Source organism: Salmo salar, chromosome ssa11, assembly GCF_905237065.1.
Source record: "Salmo salar chromosome ssa11, Ssal_v3.1, whole genome shotgun sequence".
Lineage (NCBI taxonomy): Eukaryota > Metazoa > Chordata > Actinopteri > Salmoniformes > Salmonidae > Salmo > Salmo salar.
Genome location: NC_059452.1, coordinates 3,188,242 through 3,215,265, shown reverse-complemented (window position 1 = coordinate 3,215,265; position 27,024 = coordinate 3,188,242). Strand labels below are relative to the sequence as shown.

At 41.5% G+C, this 27,024-nt stretch overlaps 1 protein-coding gene across 4 annotated transcripts in view; it reads left to right on the top strand.

Annotated features, from left to right (window-relative positions):
- The window catches only part of daam2 (dishevelled associated activator of morphogenesis 2), a 247,030-nt gene that overhangs the window by 39,872 nt on the left and 180,134 nt on the right, over nt 1–27,024 (top strand). The window contains exon 1 of one of the 4 annotated variants that reach the window (XM_014126174.2): nt 20,237–20,626. The exons of 2 other annotated variants lie outside the window; for them this stretch is intronic. The gene's annotated coding sequence lies outside the window, so the exon portion shown is untranslated. Of the gene's footprint in view, nt 1–20,236; nt 20,631–27,024 lie in introns of those variants that run through there. One more of the 4 variants, XM_014126171.2, reaches the window with a different exon arrangement.

Below are 27,024 nucleotides of genomic sequence, written 5' to 3'. Positions count from 1 at the left end.
AGGACCTATTTCAATTGGAGGATAGTGGTTACTCATATTTGCATTTTGTCCTTATTTGATTGAGTGGACATTGTATTCTATTGCTATATAGATCGGCACATTTAAAACGCAAGCAAAAGTTAGCTATCGTTTATCATAGTATGGGAAATCATGTCATATTTAAATAATATTCTGTAAATTTATGATTGACAGTTTGGCAACTAACTTAAATTTTTTGGACAATTTCATGAATTTATGTAGGAAATTTATTTAAAAAAACATTAATTAAGCGGACATGGTTTCACATTGACTGTTGACCTAGTGAACCATCTTAGTAAACTTAAAGAGCAACTTATGTATTTTTTTGTGCAGGTGAAGAGGCTTGACTTCACTGCTGCCTCTGTGCAGCCCAAACACGTGTGTGTGTGTGTGTGTGTGTGTGTGTGTGTGTGTGTGTGTGTGTGTGTGTGTGTGGCGTACATTTCACGAATGAAGACTGTGACTAGTGACATGATTTAGTACAACGTAGGATTCAGGACCAAGGATCGGCGTTACCACATGATAGGGGTGCCATGTCTGCACTCTTGTCCATCGTATGAAAGGCTGCTTCGACCAGCGGTGTGAACACTAATGTTACAAGATGAGGCATGCATGTCGTGAAATTGCCTATGAGTGAGTACAGTGCTACCTACCAATCCTTTTTGGTAGTTAAAGTTTAGCTCGTTTGCCACCAGCTAAAGTTAACCAATCTTGGAACCCATCGGGAAAATGTCACGTTTTGTCCTAGTTTGAGAGACTAGATTATAATTTACTGTTAATGAATTAACTATATATATATATATATATATATATATATATACACACACACACACACACACACACACACACACACACGGGACACGACAGGAGGAGAACAAAGAATCTCTGAACTGCTACGCCATCTTGGAAGAAGTGCGCGGCCTTAATCAACAATGACAGTAGCGCTCCAAACAAAAGACAATGGCTAAATTAAAACAACTCGTGAATGGAATGAAATAATAAATAAAAACTTGTTTCTCAAGTCTGCAAACAACGTGTCCACTTTGACTAAACTGCAGGCCAATAAGGTATTGGCTGAGCCTTTCACATGCCCATGTGATAGCCAAGCCTCCTTCTCCACTTAAGCATACCTTTGCTCTGTGTCGGATAAGCTTTGGGAGATGTATGCTATTGGACGCCACTCCATGTTGTCCTGCATCTGTGTGAGGACCGCCCCTAGCCCAAAGGATGATGCATCTGCTGATACATTTGTCTTAGCGTGGGGACGGTACTGGGCCAGCACTCTCTGTGAGGCCAGGTCTCCTTTGATTTTGTCAAACGCTACCTGTTGCATGTGACCCCATGACCAGTCATTCTCTTTGGCTAGTAAGTCTCTCAGAGGTTTGATTGTATCTGAGATCTGTGGGAGGAACTTACCCACATATGTGGCCATGCCTAAGAAGGTCCTGACTTCAGCCACGTTCTGGGGTCTGGGCATATCTGTGATGGTGCTGATCTTCTCCGGGTCCGGCTCTATTCCAGCTGCACTGATTTTGTGTCCCAAGAACAAGACCTCTGACTGTGCAAAAGTGCATTTTTCTTTGAGTGTCAGGCCAGTCTCCTGGAGTCGGGTCAGAACTGCTGTGAGCCTTACATCATGTTCTGCTCTGTCCCTTCCGCACACGAGCACATCGTCCGCGTGGACTATGATGCCACTCAGCCCATCCAACAGCTGGGACATAAGTCTTTGGAAATGCTTAGGACCGGAAGCGATTCCAAATGGCAAAACATTAAAAGCCAAATGGTGTTATAAACGTTGTGAGCGCCCTACTCTCTGATGACAGCGGTATCTGCCAGAAACCTGAGCGGGCATCCAGCTTTGTGAAGACTTGTGAGCCATCCAACTGAGCCAGTGACTGCTCCACTGATGGTAAGATGTGTGCCTCATTCAAGTTAGTCATGTCCACACAGATCCTTATGTCCCCATTGGCTTTTGGGACCACTACCATCCCTGCACACCAGTCTGTGGGACTTTCTATTTTTGACACTGCCCCAATTTCTTCCATCCTCCCCAACTCTTCCTTTACTCTGGCCAATAAAGGAATAGGCACACGGCGGGGGGTGGTAAGAGCATAGGCGGATTTTGTAATCACCTTCTATCCTTCCTAGACCAGAAAACACTTCTGGGAATTTCTTTTTGAAACCCTCACCTGGGTCCTCCAGTTCGCTCACTCTCTCAATGAGTTGCAATGCTTCAATTGCTGGATCACTTTAAAAGCATCTAGGCATTATCTCACATTTCTTTTAGAGTAACATTTAGTTTTCAACAGCGGAGATTTGTATGAATCTCTTCGACATTTGCAACATTGTTTCAATATTCAAATTCGATCTCCAGCTGTCTCATAGTAATGAACGTGTACGGAGTCAGGACGAGACAGACAGGCAGGCAATGTTTCTCAGCCAGTCGAAATCATGGATCAGCTGGCATCATTTTTATGGATATATACAAAGATGTCAATTGAAAAAGGTATAATGAAACGAAGTGCAGCTAGTTTGCAGTCTTTACAGCTTGTGTTTGAAGTGATTGTGTTAGCTGTGTTGTTAGCTAGCTCCTCTGAACAACAGTGTCCTGACGAGAGAGCAGATTTTCTATGCCAGGCGAATCCGCACCTCATTAGCTCATTGTTATGGATGTATCCAAATAAATGTCACTAGAATACAGCTTAAACAAGTGCAGCTACTGTTATTCTTTTTGACGTTTGACATGACTGTAAGTTAGCTGTAGTTGGCTAGCTAGCAAGCAAGGGATAATAACGTTACCAGCCAGTATGGCAATGGAACATTTAGAACGAACGACTGGGTCGCGTCCATAGATACAGAACAATAAGACTGAATGACTGGGTCGCGTCTCTGGCAACCGAACCAATAGAACAAACGACCGGCCGGCTTGAGTAGCAACCCTAGATTTGTATTGGGACTATATCTTGTGGAAGGATGAAATTGTGCGAATAAATTAATCCAAATAACATTTATGAAAATATGTCAATCATTATTTGAATATGTTGGTAACTCGTTGTATAAAAGATGAGAACATGCTTTTAACACCTTACTTTTGGTACTAAACGGTATGCATTTATTCCATTCACTTTTCTTCAACTGCTACCGGGGAACATTAAGATGAGTCTTGTGAGGCCTGTGGGTGTCCTAGAGCACAACAACCGACATGTACATGTTCGAGTCTCACCTTTCCACAAAGGGGTCATATTAGTGTGTAACCCAAACTGTTCGGACGTGACAGACAATTTTCTGAGAAGACTGATTGTCGTAATGTCTAATGGTCTGACAAACACCGCTCTAGCTCTGTCACATTTTCACCTTATTTGCGGAAGTGCGACATAGGCAGATGCGGTGGGTTGAGGCGCATCCAATGCAAAAAAAACATATATCTTTAGCTTAAACTGACATAATTTTATGGCAACTTGCATCGAAGACGCCGTGACTACTGAACACGATGAGACAGCCAACAGTTCAATTAAATGCAACAGCAATTTCACCACTGCTAGAAAGGAAACATTGATTTTTCATTGAGTGAATACTGTAGTAAAGCTCTAGATGTGATCTATCATCTAGAATTCAATACACCTCTTCACAATGAGCTCGGTGGAGGTTGAACAAGCAGACTTTTGTTGTTTATTGCTATATGTTCTCCGATTTCCTTGTAGTTGATAGGGAAATAATGCATTTTTGTGTAATGTCAGCATAACCTCAGAGGTGTGTGTGTGTGAGCAGGTCAAGTTGTCATCACAATAATTTTGTATTTATTTAACTACGCATTTAGAGTCAGTTAAGAACAAATTCTTATTTACATTGACAGTCTACCGGGGAACAGTGGGTTAACTGCCTTGTTCAGGGACAGAACAACATATTTTTACCTTGTGAGCTCGGGGATTCGATCCCGCAACCTTTCGGTTACTGGCCCAACGCTCTAATCGGATAAAAGTGGAAAAGTGTTTATTGACAGCCTCTTGTAGTTGTCAATGTAGTCGTTCCATAGTCATGAGTGTTTTGTATTCTGAAACTACTGAACACCTAGGCCTAAACAATGTCATATGACAACTTTGTTGAAACAAACTTTACCTCGTAGCCCATAAAGTCGAGTGTGGATCTCCCTGTTTCAACCATAGTCTAACCACATGACTTAATGCTTCTACAATCCACTGAACTGTCTATGGACAATTGTTAAAATTAATCTGCCCAGAGTGTAGTTGGTCGCTGATATACACTGAACAAAAATATGAACGCAACATGTAAAGTGCTGGTCCCATGTTTCGTGAGCTGAAATGTTCCATACGCACAAAATGCATACTTTTCTCACATTTAGTGCAAAAATGTGTTTATATCCCTGTTAGTGAGCATTTTATCCTTTGTCAAGATAATCCTTCCACCTGACCGGTGTGGTATATCAATTGGCTGATTAAACAGCATGATCACTTCACAAGTGCACTTTGTGCTGGGGACAATAAAAGGCCACTCTAAAATGTGCAGTTCTGTCACAACACAATGCCGCAGATGTCTCCAAGTTTTGAGGAAGTGTGAAATTGGCATACTGACTGCAGGAATGACCACCAGTGCTGTTGCCAGAGAATTGAATGTTAATTTCTCTATTATAATCCGCCTTATGAGAATTTGGCAGTACGTTCAACCGGCCTCACAACTGCAGACCACATGTAACCACGCCAACCCAGGACCTCCACATCCGGCTTCTTCACCTGAGGGATCGTCGTAGGGGGGTTGCGGAGGAGTATTTCTGTCTGTAATTAAGCCCTTTTGTGGGGAAAAAGATTCTGATTGGCTGGGCCTTGATCCCCAGTGGGTGGCCTATGACCTCCCAGGCCCACTCATGGCTGCACCTCTGCCCAGTCATGTGAAATGCGTAGATTAGGGCCTTTATATGAATTGTAACTCAGCAAAATCTTTGAAATTGTTGCATGTTGCGTTTATATTTTGGTTCAGTCTGTTGGCGGTAGTTAAATGAATAAGCTGCCCTTGGGGGGTAGGGCATACAGATCCGTAACCAAGAGGTGAGAGTGATGGAGTGTGTTTGAAAGTGTAATTTTGGAGTCATGGGTTGATCTTGAGACGTGTGGTGAATGGCGTGTCCTGAAGTGGTAGGGGGCTAGCTGTACCCAGCTGGTTCCAATCAACAGGACCACTCACACCCCTCAGGAGAGTAATCCGCACACAAAGACTTCCCTCATCATCATCACCACAACAGCCCAGTCTATACACACACACCTATCAATCTGGTCTCGGTGTGTTCACTTAATTTACAAAGCCCTCTTATAGCTTCTGGAAGATGAGACTGGGAGTTCATTAGCTAGCTATCAGCAGGGGTGTATTCATTCCACCGATTCTGTTGCAAAACGTTTCTTAAACGAAAGCAAACGGAACAAAACGGGGAGGAACCTACCAGAATCTGTCCAATATAAACTCGTGCAACTGTTTGGGGGAATGAATACACCCCAGAATAGAAGGAACAGGGTAACACTGACCTAATACTAAAACCATGAATTTCAAAGACTTGTGCTAATGGTAACACGACCCAATGGACAACAACGCATCACACTGTCTCAGATTGCATTCCACGTGACCCGGCTGGAGGGCCCCGGGGTCACCCTGTCTTGGAGGAATGTAAATTTGGGAGCCCTCCTCTCTCTCTGGAGAACAGGATGTCCATGTTTGTGTCCCAAATGGCACCATATTCCAAATATAGTGCACTACTTTTGACCAAGCCCTATGGGAATAGAGTGCCATTTGGGATGCAGAACGTGTGTCCGAGAGGAGCGGCCATAGTTATAAATCAGAACTGAAGCCTCTCCTCCCTAAGAGGGTTGCTGGACTGAAGGACGGAGGGATGAAAGGACAGACTAACTCTCTCTCAGGGTTCGGGGACACACAAGGCATTGAAAAATACTGCACCAAACGTCTTAGTTAGTTAGTTGCGCGACTAAGATCTCTTTGGCAAAATCGTCAAAATGAATGACCGATTTCTTGAGTTATCTTAGATTAATTCTGACTATTTTGAGAGTGTATAATGGATACGGCGTCTCAAAATTGACAAACAGTACTGTTGCTGCTTTTTTCTCATTTTTTCAAGTGAAGGTCTTTTAAGGGTGTATGTGAGCACACTCCTTCGGTTCGGCTAGCTGAGTTCAGCTGTGCACCAACCGAACTGAAGCATGCTGACACCTTAAGCCTGTCTCTACAATACAAAGTGTCACACTTTTGTCAGAGAGCCCTTTGAAGAAAGGCTGCTGTGGATTTGCTGAGTATGTTTTATTTTGCGGGTGTGGTATGCAGTGTTTGAGCATGTGTGTTTGGACATGTGTGTCAGAATCATTGTTGTAGTGGTTGATCTATCAATAAATTCATAGTACGAAACAACATATCCATTGCTGATATTTAATTTCACAACCTTCGACAACACTCAGCTACTTTTTGTACTTTTCATCTGTTTTAGTTGTTCATTTTGGTTCAATAAAATAAAGGAACGAAATAAAGGGCTCAGTAGGAAGGACAGTGGATTGCTTCAGGATGAAGTGTCCCTGAGGTACAGATCTAAAATCGGCTTCCCCTCCCCCAATCTCTAACCTTAAAGCTGGAATCCTTAATACATTTATTTTACGAAACGGTCACCCTGCCTGTGTTTCAGTAAAAAGCTGAGGGATGGGCCTGGAGAAATGTAATCACTATCAAATTCAAAGCAAGAGCTATGTATGCAAGGACTGACCATCCATGATATCAAAATGATAGTTTTAACCATGTTTTAAGGCTATACAGTGTTTGTTTACATTTACTTTATTTACAAACATTGCAGTATATCAAGCTTCTATAATTATTTTTGAAGGTAAACTAATATCATGAAGCATTTATAAGTTTTATTCTTCAAGAATCAATGGGTATACAGTATATCAAACATGTATTAGTCCAAAAAATGAATGTTGAAACTAAGGATTCTAGCTTTAACTACTAGTGGGGAAAATGCAACATTTACCCAAGATCAGCATCTAGGGGCAACTTCACCCATCCAAACAGATTGTTCCAGCCAGCCATCTTTATAGATAAACAGGAAGTGCTGCGTTTTTTGTGGTTATCCTCTCTCGGGGGACTACATTAGACAGAGTTACAGTGCAGTGCAGCACCCTGACAGCTAAAGAAAGGTTAGTGACCATGAGGGAAGTTTGCTGTGGATTCGTGGTTCATTACATTTCTAATAACTGGTCCAATGATTTTATTTAAATTTTTTTGCTTAGTCAGTGATAGTGAGTGTTCATTTTGAGAGCTGCCTTTTGCAGTTGAAGTCGTTTTGGAACATGCCTTCACTTTCCAATCGCAAACTTTGCAGACATGCTCCACTGTAAACAAACAAGCACTTTACTTTACAAGGGGTGAGAAAGCACATATTTACAGTGTTTTATAGAGTTTAAGAAAAAAGCATTTCCATGTGCAAAAATGTCATTTTTTTTTTATTTACTTTCAATAAAGAAGGAACTCACTCCTAAAAATCTCCACTAAAAGTTTTGATACTATTTGAGCTGGGTTCGTTTAGTGGCAGTAAAAAGAAACGGTGATAAATTGTAATGTCTGCCATGCACAGCTGAAAAGGCACTCTATGGAATGGCCCCATGGTACCAATATAATACCAACTTGAATATATAAACCATGCGTTTGAACTGGCACATCTGGGAAAAGAGACCCTCCTTTCCTCTCTCTGTCCTCCCATTAGACTCTCTTACACACCTGGATGTACACTATTAGTGCTTCTCTAAGCAATGAGCCGAGGGTCAGCCATTTTTAAATACAAGTATCATTACTGTATTTTCTATTTTGGATTCACTCTTCATCTAGACACATTACAGCTCTCTTTTTGTGCACTAAAACAAAAGCTGAATGTTGACAACATTCACAATGTGGCCTGATAAGGCAGAATCAGACTGCTTACTGTGTGAACCTCAAAAAAGCCTGTCCGTACGTTCTGTTTGAGCACACATCTTCAAACATTCCACTCATAACAAGTAGAACTGCATAAAGATGTATAAAAGTTGTATGTTCATAATATTCTGTTTGGTCGTTCATAACTGTTGACCCTCATGACCAAATAATAATGTCATGGGTTAAGATGATGCCAGGCCGTTCTCCAAACATGACAGAATGTAGCTGGCACATGTCCATACATACGGTGAGAAGCTTTGAGGGTGTAGGAGGTTGGTTGACTTCTAACCCTGCCCAGTCTGCTTCGTGGACAAAAGAGGTATTCAGAGGCCCAGTGGCTACTAAGTGACCCATACAAACAGCAATGGTTGGGCCTGGAGGGTGCAAGTCATGCTAAATTGCTAGGTTGTTTACTTGGCACTTTGAGTAGACAGTTGAGTTGAGGCTGTGGTTGGTCAGAGAGGAGTGAGAGTGGGAGAAAGGGGCAGAATTTATTATTCAGCAACATATGAACAGTAGTAAGTAGCTGGTGTGTGAGGTCCAGTGCACAAGTGGCAAATCACCACCACTGACCATAAATGTTCTGTACTTAAAAAACACATTACGAAAAGTTCTGTTTTTGCATATCGGAACTACATTGGTCATTGTAGTTAATTGGCGGCCTACAGTTTGTTCATGCACACAAAATGTGTCTGCTGGTTACTCCTGTCAAGAGTTAAAGTTTTTAGCCAAGTAACCCTGTCAAGTTTCTGCTACAGCATGAGCATGTCGAACGAGCAGCAACGTTTCCTCCTTTGCCAGTTAATTTATGTGCGGGCACCAGAGAGAATGCTTCAAGTGCGATCCCAGGAGTTCCTTGTGAGCCAAACAGAAATAGTGACTTTCTGGCTAAGAGAAACCCTCAATAATGCATTAAGGAACAACACGTCGTAAAACATGACTTTCGCCGTGATTCAGCTCCGGCAACGGCACAAGGACTCTTGCCAATTCTGTCAGGTTCCATTCGGTTAGGTCCCCAAAAATGTGACCTCAGAGGCTGCGTTATGCTGTTTTCAAGGGATTCTTATAAACTCTGCTTCTTCTCACTTTACTGAGTTTGACTACTCCTCTGTAATAGAAGAAGCAGAAATGGAGAAAAAGAGGCTCAAGCTGCTATAGAGGCATTACAGAGACCACCCTGGATGGCCAGTTCATCATATCCAATGTTCCATCCACCTTTTGTCTAACTCCATACAAGTGCCAAGTTCCCTTTTTCTTACGATCTGACAAAATTGTGCCTTTGTTAGGAGAGCTATAACATTGCCTCTGTTGTAGCAGCAGTGCTTCTCTTTCTGAAGGACAGATCAAATGCTTTTTTCACGGCGCTAGCTCAGCGAAATCGAGCTGAATCCTCAGACTGCACCCCGTAAGCCTCCCTGTAAGCTAGTCCTGAATGATTGGCAAGTGATTGACAGGTACTGTGGGGCCTTGTGTCATTCCATTCCGCACAGTAGACCTCTGGGGGGAGAAGAAACTCAGTAGAATGCTCCAATAAACCATTGAGCTTGTTTGCCCATCGCGCTCCTTTACCTCCCATTTCAACAAGCAAGGGTAAATATAGAACCTTGTTGGCGGGAGACACCGATCAGTAACACGTAATTACCCAGGGTGCAGTGCAAGTTCACCCAAGTGATTTAGAGCAGTGGTTCCCAACCTTTTTTGGTTACTACACCACCAACTGAATTTTGCTCTGTCTAGAGTATGCATTATACCAGCAGGCATATGGTCTCATGAGTCTTCTCAAGTACCCCCTGTGGATAGGCCAAGTACCCCCAGGGGTCCTAGTATTCCTGGTTGAAAACCACTGATTTAGAGGATCTGTGAAAAGGACTCTGTGGAGGCCACTCTATGGTCCATCCTATGGCATACAGAACGACAGTATGGTGTCACAGACAAGGGTTTCTACCCTCTAATTTTATTTTACTGGAAAGCGCACACTGCAATAACGATGAGTCATAACAAACACACCAGATCCAGAGAGAAGGATAACGGAGAGAATTTGGGAGAATTTGTCCTCTGATGTTCCTCAGTTGTTTTGTCAAAATGTATATCTTGAGTGCATTTGGCGCATCTCCATTTGCAACAAATAACCTTTGATTTAATTTTCATCCTGTCAATCAGTGTGCCTGGGGTGGTCACGGTGTACAAGGCCACATTGAATTGTGAGATGAACTATTGGCCTATTCCCATGTCTGGCTCCTGTGTTTTAGTCATGGAGGGTTAACCTCCCATAGAGAGGGTAAAAAATGGAGGGAGGGTTAAAAACGGTAGCGGGAGATGAAGTGAGCGAAGTAGACAGGCCGGGCTGGGAACTGGGCTAATGGATGTGTCCCTAGAGCTTGTTCAGGAATGTGTCCGAGTCTGTGTCACCTGTCTTCTGTCCCCCCTAAGAAAGATGACATTCAACATTATGGCTGCCCCTTGTCAGGCTCTGCAGAAAATTAATCAATGGTTAGTAGGCGGGGTATCAGGAGAGGGGAATGGAGGTTTGGGTGTTGTGACTGTGTATGTCTTTGTGTATCTCGTCTTCATGGACAGAGAGATGCTTTTCATTTAGTTTTGGTATACCTATACAAAGACTTGACTCATGAGTATCAATGAATTGCTCTTTCCTTAATACTGTATACTTTTTTTATTCTGTACTTGAAATTGCTGTAACTGTTTCATTTGATGCTGATTCATTATTTAAAAAATTGTCAAGACTAATATATAGTGTATTCGAAAGTATTCAGACCCCTTGACTTTTTCAACATTTGTTACGTTACAGCCTTATTATTAAATGGATACAATTTTAGTTTTTTCTCATCAATCTACACACAATACCCCATAAAGATGATGCAAAACTTTTTTGCAAATGTATTAAATATAAAACTATCACATTTACATAAGTATTCAGACACTTTACTCAGCACTTTTGTTGAAGCACCTTTTGCAGCGATTACAGCCTCAATTATTCTTGGGTATGACGCTACAAGCTTGGCACATCTGTATTTGGGGAGTTTCTCCCATTCTCTGCAGATCCTCTCAAGCTATGTCAGGGTGGAGTTGGAGCGTCGCTGCACAGCTATTTTCAGGTCTCTCCAGAGATGTTTGATTGGGTTCAAGTCCGTGCTTTGGCTGGGCTACTCAAGAACTTTCAGGGACTTGTCCCGAAGCCACTCCTGCATTGTCTTGGCTGTGTGCTTAGGGTCGTTGTCCTGTTGGAAGGTGATCCTTCGCACCAGTCTGAGGTCCTGAGTGCTGTGGAGCAGGTTATCATCAAGGATCTATCTGTACTTTGCTCCATTCATCTTTGCCTCGATCCTGACTAGTCTCCCGGTCCCTGCCACTGAAAAACATCCCCCCAGCATGATGCTACCACCACCATGCTTCACCGTAGGGATGGTGCAAGGTTTCCTCAAGCTAAAGAGCTCAATCTTGGTTTCATCAGTCCAGAGAATCTTGTTTCTCATGGTCTGCGAGTCGTTGCGGTGCCTTTTGGCAAACTCCAAGCGGGCTGGCGTGCCTTTTTATTAAGGCATTTCAAACTTTTTCCATTTAAGAATGATGGAGGCCGCTGTGTCCTTGGGGACCTTCAATGCTGCAGAAATGTTTTTGTACACTTCTCCAGATCTGTGCCTCAACACAATCCTGTCTCTGAGCTGTATGGACAATTCCTTCAACCTCATGGCTTGGTTTTTGCTCTGACATGCACTGTCAATTGTGGGACCTTATATAGACTGGTGTAACTTTCAAAATCATGTCCAATCAATTGAATTTACCGCAGGTGGATTCCAATCAAGTTGTAGAAACATCTCAAAGATGATCAGTGGAAACAGGATGCACCTGAGCTCACTATTGAGTCTCATAGCATAGGGTTTCATTGTGTAAATAAAGTATTTATGTTTTAAAATCAAATTGAAACCTGTTTTCGCTTTGTCATTATGGGGTATTGTGTGTAGATTGATGAGAAAAATTATGTATTTAATCCAATTTAGAATAAGGGTGTAAAGTAACAAAATGTGGATAAAGTCAAGGGGTCTGAATACTTTCCGAATGCACTGTATAAAGGGTTCCTACTATTATCCTATTTGGTTACAAGGACTGCAATTTTCATCCATTAGAATGTTAATTAACAAATTAGCCCCCCTATTTACCCAAATGACAACACACGTCACTAAATTCAGTACTTCCTAGGTCCATGAATAATTTATTTCAGTTATATTAAAAACAGGAAAATCTGGAGATTCCCCATGCTGACCCATAAGTTTAATAAATTGTTACAATAAAATAATAACAAAGCTTGTAAGGAATAGAATGGCAAAAGTCTTACCGGGCTTGATACATATCAATTAGATAGGGTTTATTAAAAATAGACCCAAACAAATACAAGAACATGATTCAGTTTAATACAATACACAAAAAAAAATAGATATAGATTTATCATTAGGGGCTCCCGAGTGGTGCAGCGGTCTAAGGCATCTCGGTGCTAGAGGCGTCACTACAGACCCTGGTTCGATGCCAGTCTGTATTACAACCAGCCGTGATTGGGAGTCCCATAGGCGGCGCACAATTGGCCCAGCATGGTTAGGGTTTGGCCGGGTTAGGCCGTCATTGTAAATAAGATTTTGTTCTTAACTGACTTGCCTAGTTAAATAAAGGTTAAATAAAATGGCTGTTGATGCTGAAAAGGCTTACAAACATCTTGAATGGCCTTTTCTATTAAACATTTTGGAAGCTTTTAACTTTTCAGCTGAAATAGTAAACATTTTATAAAAGTATTGTATAAATGTCCTAAATACATTATCTGATGAAATTGCTTTAGAAAGGGGCTCATGATCTACAGCAATCCTTTAAGTGGACAACAAAAAATATGAAATGCTTAGTAAGTGACAACAAACAACAAATATATAACTTTATTCCATTACTCAACAATATGAAAGCAGATCTAATTAAATTGGTTAGTCTTCCCATAAATCTGACTGGCAGAATAAACCTCTTTTTAAAATGGCATGGATCCAAAAGTTTTTGTATTGTCAGTAATACCAATTACTCAACTGAAGACATTCTTTGAAAAAGTATGCTCGGTCATAACAGACTTTATATGGTCTAATCAAATTCATAGAATAAAAAGGAAAGTTTTACATCTTCCTAAGTCTGAGGAAGGTTTTAACGTAATTGTATCAACTCGCTACCCAAGGCTTTTACTGGCGACATATAGTTAATGCACTAAAGAGAAACAATATGTACATATCGAAAATGTGCATGCTCATCCCCAGAATCTTTTTACGTGTATTTTCAAAGGATAAAGCTAAGAACATTAACTTAACAGTTAAGAACACTAGAACAATATGGAAGAAAATAAAACATATATTCTACAAGAACCAATATCAATCCCTAAAAAAACAACATCATGGAACACTACAGTTCGTACTCTTAGGTGACCTAAACTGGGATATGCTTAACACCCCGGCCGTCTTACAATCAAAGCTAGATGCCCTCAATCTCACACAAATTATCAAGGAACCTACCGGGTACAACCCTAAATCCGTAACCTCATAGATATCATCCTGACCAACTTGCCCTCTAAATGTTTTTAAATTTTTTGTATTTTTTATTTCACCTTTATTTAACCAGGTATTGAGTTGAGAACAAGTTCTCATTTACAACTGTGACCTGGCCAAGATAATGCAAAGCAGTGCTACACAAACAACAACAGAGTTACACATGGAATAAACAAACATGCAGTCAATAATACAATAGAAAAGGTCTATATACAGTGTGTGCAAATGAGGTAGGATAAGGGAGGTAAGGCAATAAATAGGCCATAGTGGCAAAATAATTACAATATAGCAATTAAACACTGGAGTGATAGATGTGCAGAAGATGAGTGTGCAAGTAGAGATACTGGGGTGCAAAGGAGCAAAATAAATAAAATGAATAACAGTATGGGGGATGAGGTAGTTGGATGGGCTATTTACAGATGGACTATGTACAGGTACAGTGATCTGTGAGCTACTCTGACAGCTGGTGCTTAAAGTTAGTGAGGGACATATGAGTCTGCCTTTCTAAAATCTTCAAAAGCCAAGTTAACAAACGGATCACCAACCATTTCGAATCCTACTGTACCTTCTCCACTATGCAATCTGGTTTCCGAGCTGGTCATGGGTGCACCTCAGCCACGCTCAAGGTCCTAAACGATATCATAACCGCCATCGATAAAAGACAGTACTGTGCAACCGTCTTCATTGACCTGGCCAAGGCTTTCGACTCTGTCAATCACCGCTTTCTTATCGGCAGACTCAATAGCCTTGGTTTCTCAAATGACAGCCTCGTCTGGTTCACCAACTACTTCTCAGATTTCAGTGTGTCAAATCGGAGGGCCTGTTGTCCGGACCTCTGGCAGTCTCTATTGGGTGCCACAGGTTTCAATTCTCAGGCCGACTCTCTTTTCTCTGTATATATCAATGATGTCACTCTTGCTGCTGGTGATTCTCTGATCCACCTCTACGCAGACGACACCATTTTGTATACATCTGGCCCTTCTTTGGACACTGTGTTAACAAACTTCCAAACAAGCTTCAATGCCATACTGCACTGCTTTTAAATGCTAGTAAAACTAAATGCATGCTCTTCAACCGATTGCTGCCCGCACCCGCCCGCCCAACTAGCATCACTACTCTGGACGGTTCTGACTTAGAATATGTGGACAACTACAAATACCTAGATGTCTGGTTAGACTGTAAACTCTCCTTCCAGACTCACATTAAGGATCTCCAATCCAAAATTAAAATCTAGAATCGGCTTCCTATTTCACAACAAAGCCTCCTTCGCTCATGCTGCCAAAGATACCCTCGTAAAACGGACTATCCTACCGATCCTTGACTTCAGTGATGTCATTTACAAAATAGCCTCCAACACTCTACTCAGCAAATTGGATGCAGTCTATCACAGTGCCATCCATTTTGTCACCAAAGACCCATATACTACCCACCACTGCGACCTGTATGCTCTCGTTGGCTGGCCCTCACTACATATTCGTTGCCAAATCCACTGGCTCCAGGTCATCTATAAGTCTTTGCTAGGTAAAGCACCGCATTATCTCAGCTCACTGGTCCCCATAGCAACACCCACCCGTAGCACGTGCTCCAGCAGGTATATTTCACTGGTCATCCCCAAAGCCAACATTTCCTTTGGCTGCCGTTCCTTCCAGTTCTCTGCTGCCAATGACTGGAACGAATTGCAAAAATTACCGAAGCTGGAGACTTATCTCCCTCTCTAACTTTAAGCATCAGCTGTCAGAGCAGCTTACCGATCACTGTACCTGTGCACAGCCCATCTGTAAATAGCACATCCAACTACCTCATCCCCATATTGTTATTTTTCTTGTTGCTCTTTTGCACCCCAGTTTCTCTACTTGCACATGATCTGTACATCTATCACTCCAGTGTTAATGCTAAATTGTAATTATTTTCACCTCTGTGGCCTATGTATTGCCTTACCTCCCTAATCTTACTACATTTGCACACACTGTACATAGATTTTTCTATTGTGTTGACTGTACGCTTGTTTATTCCATGTGTAACTCTGTTGTTTTTGTCGCACTGCTTTGCTTTATCTTGGCCAGGTCGCAGTTGTAAATGAGAACTTGTTCTCAACTGGCCTACCTGGTTAAATAAAGGTGAATTAAAAAAACAAAAAACTCCTTGGATAGCTTTTCAGAATTCACTGATAAATTGGTCCGCATGGAAACCGTAAATGGCTTGGTAACAGGAAATACATTTATTTCCATTACAGAATTAAAGAGTTACTTGTATTCTTGTTGATATGTTTCCTGTTTTTTTTGTTTTTTATGAATAAGCTTTTCTTCATATCCACATTTGCACAAAAGACTTACTTGCCAGCTTGCAATACAATATTTCAACCACTTGCAGATGTGCGTACGCATGGTCTAAAGTTTGTGGGGAGGTGACCACATTTTCACATGAAGTTTGATTTTTATAAATGCCAACTTTTGTGTGAATTGGCGCACGCACATTTTGGTTAATATTTTGTATGTACACACGGTTTTTAAATGAGGCCCATGGTGTTGTAATTTCCTTTCATCCTGCTCTCTCTCTCTTGTCTGTCTCTCTCTCTCTGTCTGTGTGTCTGTCTCTCACACACACACACGCGCACACACACATAAACACACATATATATATATATACACATACACACATACACACATACACACACACACACACACACACACACACACACACTCCTTCACACACACTCACATACCAGCCAGGTCACCCGTGATACAAGTCAGTATTCGACGTCCATCCATGTCTGAGAACGTCAGAAGTTGACCTGGAAACCAGCCACTAGGGGGCAACAGTGAGCGCTGTTACAAGTAATCAAATCTCATTTTATTGGTCACATACACATATTTAGCAGATTTTCTTGCGGGTGAGGCGAAATGCTTGTGTTCCTAGCTCCAACAGTGCAGTAGTATCTAACAATTCACAAAATATATAAAAGTATATCTAAAAGTAAGAAAATTGAATTTATTTATATATATATATAGCATAACACAATCATCCAAACTGGAAAATGTAGGCTACATTTGTCCTAGCGCTAACTGAGGAAAGATTGACATAACACAAGCGGTCATATTTTTATAACTCTCCGCTGACAGAAACTACAATATGAATTAGCTAATAGCAAAACAGTTTATAATTAATCACCCCACGGGTGAGCTCACCAATGATTGAAATAATTGAGTAAAACAACGGGTAGTTTGTGCGTGCCGTCATGTTTGTTTTTTTGCTTCAACCAAAGATAAGAGGAGACGAGATGAGTTTGGTCTGTTTATAGTATGCATGTTGAAGGGTATGTGTCGTCTACGATCATTCACTTCCCTTCATTCACTTTCGGAAGTTTACCCGAAAGATGAGTGAACCATTCCTTCACCTCATTATATCTTTGGTCTGACAGATGTTTACGTGACACCCAGAATTCATTGTATAATGTCAACAAACATGATGCCACACATAGCTGGCAAATAGCTTAGCACTAGCTCATTATAAACAGCACAACCTTCAAAATAGTAAAGGAGATTCCTGGTCGGAATATTATCGCTTTTTTACGAGATAAATTGCATAAAAATGTATTTTAAACAGCGGTTGACATGCTTCGAAGTACGGTAATGGAATATTTAGATTTTTTTTTGTCACGAAATGCGCCATGCGCACGACCCTGATTTACCATTTCGGATAGTTTCTGGAACGCAGAGTGATACATACATACATACATACATACATACTCAAATACATACACACACTCAGCACACACGCCCACTGGTTTACACTCACTCACTCACACAAATACACACTCTCACACACTCTCTCACACACTCTCTCACACACACACACACACACACACACACACACACACACACACACACACACACACACACACACACACACACACACACACACAAACTCTCTCTCGCACAGACAGACGCACACACATACTCACTCTCATACACACTCACACAAACTCACTCTCATTCACACATTTCCACTCACACAAACTCACTCTCATATTCTCTCACACACATACACACTCAAATACATACACACACTCACTAACATGCACACACGCCCACTGGTTTACACTCACTGGACACACACACACTCACTCACTCACTGGACACACTCACACAAATACTCACTCACTCACACAAATACTCACTCACTCAAATACTCACACACACACACACACACGTACTCAATCTCTCGCACACTCACATTACCACTCGCACAAACTCACTCTCATATTCTCTCACACACATACATACACACTCAAATACATACACACACTCACTAACATGCACACACGCCCACTGGTTTACACTCACTCACTCACTCACACAAATACACGCTCTCTCACACACATATACACACAGACATACACACACAAACTCTCTCTCGCACACACACACAGACGCACACACATACTCACTCTCATACTCACTGTCATTCACACATTTCCACTCACACAAACTCACTCTCATATTCTCTCACACACATACACACTCAAATACATACACACACTCAAATACATACACACACTCACTTACATGCGCACACACACCCACTGGTTTACACTCACTGGACACACACACACACACTCACTCACTGGACACACACACACACTCACTCACTGGACACACTCACTCACTGGACACACTCACTCACTGGACACACTCACTCACTGGACACACTCACTCACTGGACACACTCACTCACTGGACACACTCACTCACTGGACACACTCACTCACTCACTCACTCACTCACTCTCTCACACACACACACACACACGTACTCAATCTCTCGCATACTCACATTACCACTCACACAAACTCACTCTCATATTCTCTCACACACATACACACTCAAATACATACACACACTCACTAACATGCACACACGCCCACTGGTTTACACTCACTCACTCACACAAATACACGCGCTCTCTCTCACACACACACACTCAAATACATACACACACTCACACTGTCACACTGTCTCACACACACACTCGCACATGCCCACTGGTTTACATACATACATACATACATACATACATACATACATACATACATACATACATACATACATACATACATACATACATACATACATACTGTCGTGTCTTTGGGGGTACCATTAAACTGAAGACATGTTTATCAATTAGCTCCCTGTAATTATTATCACGCGATTAAACTGATTAATCGTTTAATTGTAATTAACTAGGAGATCGGGGCACCAAGGAGAATATTCAGATTACAAAGCTATAATTTTCCTAATATAACTTTCCTGTACTATAATATTATATTCTATTATAGTATAGGCCGATTATCTTCTGGTTTAAATGGTGTATTTTACCTCGTGTTCAGTCTCATTCCAAACGTCGTAAATTGTTGTATCTGCACGAACCCAGTCTTTACTAAAATCATCCATACATCAATTATCTTAAAATCATTTATTTACTACACTAAGTAATTAACAGAAAACATACAAACAGTAATTATCGTCACAAAGGATTGGTAGAGGAATGTGCCCTTGTGGGCTAAACAGGCAGGTCGGCCTGTTGAACAATGGATCATAAAAGGTCAGCTGTGGCACACAGAGTTCATTAATATTAACAATTGACAATTGAAGGCTCGCTCATTCGGGAACAATTGCAATCAATATATATTTACGCTCATGTGTCATCGAGATCCTTGTTCGAGCGTCGTTATGATGGAGAGTCTCTCTCTCGGTTAGAATGGGTCTTTCAAAGCGACATTCATTAATGTCGTTATAGAATGGATGTTTCGTTGGTCTTCGCGTTCGATGATATAATTTACTTAGCTGCAGACTAATAATTAATATCAAAGACTTGTTCTTATTCTGTCGGTATCAATAGTCTAAAAGTTAACCACGTGGTATGGTTCACTTTCAGTAGAGGAATTGGAAGGTAAAACCTATTGGCCATGGAGTGGAGGCCTGGTCTGGGGAAATGTAAATCAGGGGGTGTTTTATAGTGCCCATAGAACAGCTTGTCAAATGACGCCTGGTCCTGTATGTGTCCCTGGGGGCGTGCCTATGACTGAGTTAGACTTGGTTACAGAAATACAATTCTATCACATTACATCAGTACATCGCATCTCAATGTATTACAAAAGCTGTATCCTTATTAATACATTCTATACACCCATTATGATGCAAGTCTCAAGCTGAGGCTATTATATAAACAGTTTTATGGTAATATGGCTATATTGTCTCTTCTGAGTATCACAAAATTGTACCAAGCGGATCAGTTCGTAGCTGGGTTCTTCACCAATCTTCCATACCTTCTCCAGAACACACATGTCGCTCGGTTCTCCAATTCTATGAGTTGGAAGAATTTCCTTTGTCTCTCTATGAAACATGTGGTAGGAGATTCTCCTCTTAGGGTTTTTACAACCCTTTCACACAGGGCCTGGGTTGGGGGGAAGGTAGGTTGGGTGGTGGTGAAAAAGGGAGGGGGTCAACTGTCCTCCCTGTACCAAAAGAGGCCAACGTCATGACAATACATACATGCATACATACATACATACATACATACATACACTCTCACATACATACATACATACACACACACACACACACACACACACACACACACACACACACACACACACACACACACACACACACACACATACAGACTCACTCTCTCCCACTGGTTTACAGACTTACGCACGCATGCTGTCCAGGCAGGCCAGGCTGCTGTCATATGCAGGGCTTGGAATCCAGAAGGGGAGGGGTGAGGGAATAAGCACGGAGCAGAGGAGAGATGGAGGGGGGCAGGCAATGTCAACAGCTCGACTCCCAGCGTAGTCAGCTGAAATCCAGACCTCGATGCAGTAGCTCGGAGAGGAAGCAGCAATGCAGGCTGAGAGACAAAACAGGACCTACTGCAGAAAGAGAAGAATATAATGCAACGATAGGATGTACAAAACCTTTCCTGGGAAATTTGTAGTGTCTTCTGGGTTGTGTTGATCGACCGTGAAAAGGACAATCCACAGGCAGCAGTTTGAAGTAGGTAGGTAACGAGACACATGATCTTCTCATTGCTCCCCGAACTCTTTCTCGCTTGTCTATGTAGCTGCACCCCGGTGCTATCGGAAGGAGTTTGCAAGCGGAATGGTTTTACATGACATGTTTAGCGTGGCTAGGCCAGCTTGTCAGCGCAGCACAACCGCTGTTGGTCTAGTAGGGAACCATAGTCTTCTTCACCCGATCAATTACACTTTCGGGAGTGGTGTTGGTGGCTAGCTGAGTAGTGAGGGGAGAGGAGAGACCGGACGGCAACAAACACTCAGTTGGCTGTCTTGTTGTGATTGGAGACAGAATACAAATATTGTGTTTTTACCAAGACCTTTACGGAATCTTTTGCTACAGGGGTTTTATAGGTCATAAATGGTAGCGGGGACTTGTGTGTGAAACAGGAGCAGTCTTGAAGTTAGTGCTCCACATCGACTGGCGATGACAGCACTCTTACATTCACCCCCTGAGTGAGGTGGGTTATACAGTACGTGTTATGCCCCGTGTACACTAGCATGCGATGTCGCTTGGTGAATCACCGCTTCCCATTCATTTTCAATGGGCAGAAAGCAGTGAGAAGCGGAGAGAGTGGGGACCGTTGGGCGGCGCAAACGGGGAATGGGAGACGGAGAAAAAGTTCAACATTTCCCAACTGGACATCACCAGCGCAAACCGCTAAGCGATGTAGGCGATGACCATTCATATCAAGTGGTTTCCATGACGAATTTGACGCTATGCGACCCAAGGCTGGAGACTTTCTTCTGCAAAGACACTAGGATGGAAAGGGGAAATGGGGATACTGTCACGTTCGTTTGGAATGATCGGACCAAGGCGCAGCGTGAGTAGCTTTCCACATATTTATTATAAAGTGAAACTAAGCAAAATACAAAAACAATAAAGAATAAACGAAACGTGACTACAGAGGTGCTACATACACTTACTCAAAACACAATATCCCATAACCCACAAGTGGAAAACATTCTACTTAAGTATGATCCCCAATTAGAGACAACGATTACCAGCTGCCTCTAATTGGGAATCATACACAATCACCAACATAGAAAAACAAACCTAGAACCCCACATAGAAATAATAAACTAGACTAACCCCCCGACCTACTCTACCATAGAAAATAAAAGCGTTCTATGGTCAGGACGTGACAGATACCTAGTCAGTTGTACAACTGAATGAAGCAAATGTAAGTAATTATAACTAGCTAACATTAGCCAGCTAGCTGGCTAGCTTTATGGGTGTTGTGACATGAGTATGAAATTGTAAATCGTGTTGTTTCATGTTTTAGGGCCTCCTGAAACAACCAGATAACCAGTCTGTCGTCTTGTGAAAGTGGTTGTAAAGAATCTAGCTAGCTAAAGCATTTACTGCAAATTGAATGTACAATTTTGCAAGCTTGCCTTGCTGATATTTGCCATGCAATGCAGCTGAAGTAACGTAGCTAGCTAACTATTTTCTTGCTTATTGTGGAGTGGAGGATAAAAATACCTGTGTGCCTATGGATGTGTAGCTAACTATGTAGCCGATCTGTGTATAGACCCTAAAATATTTGGTATACATATTAGTTCAGAACGTAGCTATGCACCTCAGCTATCATAGCCAGTTGTATCAACTTGAAAACAGTTTGAATGCCAAGGATGAAAGTCCTATATACATGTAGTTATTACCATGCATGAGATCCCCACATTGTAGCCTGTACATTTAATATATCATGTACTCTACCTTGGCAAATAAAGGTGCAGTGCAGGTATCAATGTCTTTTTCAGTCAATACCAGAAGTACCAAATTCCAGTCTTTGAATGATGCTGTGTCTGCATGTATGTATTACAATTATACACTTCAACAGTGTTTACCAATCCTGGTTCTAGGACACATTGTAACTATGCAATAGACTAGAAACATGATGTAATAAGTTAAAGGCTGATTTTGTAATTCATATATACATAGATATAATTTAAAAAACAGTACACTACACTTCCTATGCATCATGTAAATACTCTAAAACCGGTTCATCTCAATATATAATTTCCTTCATCTGCGTTGATCTGATAAATACAGGATAGGTGTAGTGTTTCATCAAATGAGAGCCTTATTCCAACCAGTAGAGAATGTGAAACGCTTAATTGAAAGAAGTTCATTATTAAGTGTTATAAATGCATAATACATGCATTGGGCTCCTGAGTGGCACAGCGGTCTAAGGCACTGAGATCTCAGTGCAAGAAGCGTCACTACAGTCCCTGGTTCGAATCCAGGCTGTATCACATCCGGCCATGATTGGGAGTCCCATAGGGCGGCGCACAATTGGCACAGCGTCATCCGGGTTTGGCCGGGGTAGGCCATCATTGTAAAGAGGAATTTATTCTTAACTGACTTGCCTTGTTAAATAAAAGTTGAATCATTTTTTAAATAAAAAATAAATTATAAATATTATAATTGTAATATTATGTATATTATAAATACAATTTAAGTCTGTACGTCAATGCACATCTGGTGTGCATTATAGAGAGGTGTAAAAGGCAGAAAGGGAAAGGGGCAAGAACAGAGCAGGGAAGACAGCATATGAATAACAGTGCTATGCTAATATTCTCTCAGTTCATCACAATTACATAATAATGTCTCTAGTGGTGTCTCCTGACAAACCTTTGGCTCCCAGTCGGCCCAAAGGTTATCTTAAGAGCGGGTGGGGTGGAGATGTTGTCAACTCCGAGTCCCATCCTCTCTCACATCAAAACATACCAGCAGATGAGAGACAGATGGGGAGAGTGCATGTTTAAGCCTTGTGTTTTTTTTATTCTAACACTGGCAGTCATCATAATCATAATCAGTGAAATGCAAAACTGACCTTGGATCATTAAATCTGGGACTACTGTATCTCTATCTATATTACAATGTAAAGCATCTCTTTAATAATACTTCCTGTTGACCCGACCAAGTGACCTCTCACCTGTGATCATGCTGTGCCCTCTATGTAGCCAGTTCAGATGCGGCAGGGGTTCACCAACACAGCTGACATAACCTTGAGGATTTAGGGAGAAGGGGAGAGAGGGATGAAGTGAAGGAGAGAGACTGTTATTGAGAAAATAAGGTAGTTAAAGAGACGGTGTTCAACAGGAATCTGTGTGTGTGGCCTCACCTAGTGTCCACACTAAGTGCTGAAAAACATGCACAGACACATGAGGACAAACAATATAGCGTAGTTATAGGGTTGGCCCTCTTGCCTATTCTTTGAAGGTGGAAGGAGCCACGGTTATACACCGGAGCCTGCTTACTGCACAACACAATCCATCAATCAGATTGATACATGAGTGTGTGGGTTATAGGGTGTATAATTATTCTACTTTTAAAAAATACGGGTGACTTAAAATAGCCTGTTTTTGTTTTTGTACAGACATCACACCCTTACCTAAACAGCACCTTCACCTGAGAAGTAGAAATCAAAGGGAGAGAAACTGGAATTGAATAAATGCAGTTGACATAGATAATAAGTAAATGGAAGTATATTCTTATTGCAATGTGGATTTCTCTCTAAAGAACCTTTGGTTGTGCATAGTGTAGTCTATTGTGTTGCCAGGTAACAGCACCCTCTTCGAAGAAGTAGGAGGTGAAGATCTCCCGCTCACGGATTGCCTCTCTTGCTGTGTTGTTGGACCCCATCCTTGAGACATACTGCAGAGCAGCAGACTTCTGGCACACGGCGGCCAGCTGCAGATCCCTTCCTGGTCCCCGTGTCTATTCTCACAAAGTTATGCAGGACACAGGTAGTCTTCTCACGCCCAACTTCCTCCAGGAGGCAGTCCCAGATGGCCCTGGTCACCCAACCTTGCAATGCTCTACACAGTAACTGTAGACAATCGTTTTGAAGGAATCTCCAGTTACAAGGTATCTGTAGGAATATGGAAGATAATGTCATTTTTAGACTTTTACATCACCAGGTCATTGTGGATTACTAAAGTATAATATCCCTTATAACAAATCATGATAACATTGGATTGATAGATGCATGTGCACACACATGTGCATGTGTAGCATGTGACAATAGCAGGATCATATCAAGGATAGCATCACAAATTAATACAGAAATACCACTTGAAGCTTGATGAGTTGATCATTTGGATCAGCTATGTAGTGCTAAGGCAAATACAAAAATGTGCACCCCTTTGAGTCCCTCCAGGACTTTATTTTATTTAACCCCTGTGCGGCCATACGGGACGGACATCCAGCGAAAAATCATATCGCTATTAGCATAACAAAATTTAATTTAAAAAAAATTCAATTTTTTTCTTCTAATTATATCGTTTTATAGATACACCTCTCCTGAATCGAACCACGTTGTCCGATTTCAAAAAGGCTTTACAGCAAAAGCAAAACATTAGATTATGTTAGAGGAGTATATCGTAAAAGTAGCCACATAGCCATTTTCCGACCAACCACATGCATCACAAATAACCAAAAAACAGCTAAATGCAGCACTAACCTTTTACAAACTTCATCAGATGACACACCGAGGACATCATGTTACACAATGCATGCATTCTTTTGTTCGATAAAGTTCATATTTATATATAAAAACAGCATTTTACATCGGCATGTAACGTTGACTAACTATTTTCCCTCAAATGCATCCGGGGAAACAGTGCTACAATTTACTCAATTACTATTCGAAAACATTTTTAAAATGTAATATTGTCATTCTAAGATTTATAGATGAATATCTCTTGAAAGCACCTGTAATACCAGATTTAAAAATAACTTTACTGGGTAATCACATTTTTGCGATAAAAGGGGATGCGATACTCAGAAAATTACCTAGTAAATACAGCTCTGCGCCATCTTGGAACAATCGCATATCACATCTAGTCTTGTATACTATTGTCAATAATCCCTTACCTTTGGTTGTCTTCATCAGAAAGCACTTCCAGGAATACCAGGTCCACAACAAATGTATTTTTGTTCGAAAAAGTTCATCCTTTATGTTCCATTAGCTTGTTGTTGTTAGCGCGTCTGAAGGCTGATCCAAAAGCTCCGTCGGGCGCGGGACAGGTATTTCGACCAAAAACATTTTTTTCCCATTTAGGTTCCTTCAAACATGTCAAACGTTGTATAACATAAATCTTCAGGGCCTGTTTCAACAAGAGAGCCAATAAGATTCGAGGGGGACGATTGTATTGTGTTTCAAAACGTTTCGAAAGGGGAGGGTAGACAGGGCCGTCGGCATCATAATGGTGATGGCCCTCCTCATGTGACCAATTTCAACAGCGTCTCATTCATTCAGTTTCCACAGTAGAAGGCTCAAACCACTTTGTAAAGACTGGGGACATCTAGTGGAAGAAATAGGAAGTGCTCAATGAACCATAGCTCACGGTGTGATTAATAGGCAAAGATGTGAAGTTGAGTCCACAATTCAGAATTCCACATCCTGTTACGATCGGTCTCGGGGTTTTGACTGCCATATGAGTTCTGTTATACTCAGACACCATTCAAACAGTTTTAGAAAACACCCTAAAGTTTCTATCCACAAGTATTAATTATATGCATATCCTAGCTTCTGAGTTTGAGTAGTAGGCCGTTTAAAATGGGCACGAATTTTTTTCAAAATGCGCTGTGGCGCCCCCTATCCTAGGGGAACGCCAAGAGGTTAACTGGGCAAATCAGTTAAGAACAAATTCTTATTTACAATGACGACCTACCCCGGCCAAATCCGGACGACGCTGGGCCAATTGTGCGCTGCCCTATGGGACTCCCAATCACGGTCGGATGTGATACAGCCTGGATTGGGACCTGTTTTTTATTTTATCAATTTTTTTACCTTTATTTAACCAGGTAGGCCAGTTGAGAACAAGTTCTCATTTACAACTGCGACCTGGCCAAGATAAAGCAAAGCAGTGCGACACAAACAAAACACTGAGTTACACATGGAATAAACAAACGTACAGTCAATAACACAATAGAAATATCTATATACAGTGTGTGCAAATGAGGTAAGATTAGGGAGGTAAGGCAATAAATAGGCCATTGTGGTGAAATAATTACAATTTAGCTATTAAACACTGGAGTGATAGATGTGCAGAAGATGAATGTGCAAGTAGAGATACTGGGGTGCAAAGGAGCAAAGAAAATAAATAATATGGGTATGAGGTAGTTGGATGGGTGGGCTATTTATAGATAGGCTATGTACAAGTGCAATGATCTGTAAGATGCTCTGACAGCTGATGCTTAAAGTTAGTGAGGGAGATATGAGTCTCCACCTTCAGTGATTTTTGCAATTTGTTCCAGTCATTGGCAGCAGAGAACTGGAAGGAAAGATGGCCAAAGGAGGAATTGGCTTTGGGGGTGACCAGTGAAATATACATGCTGGAGCGCGTGTTACGGGTGGGTGCTGC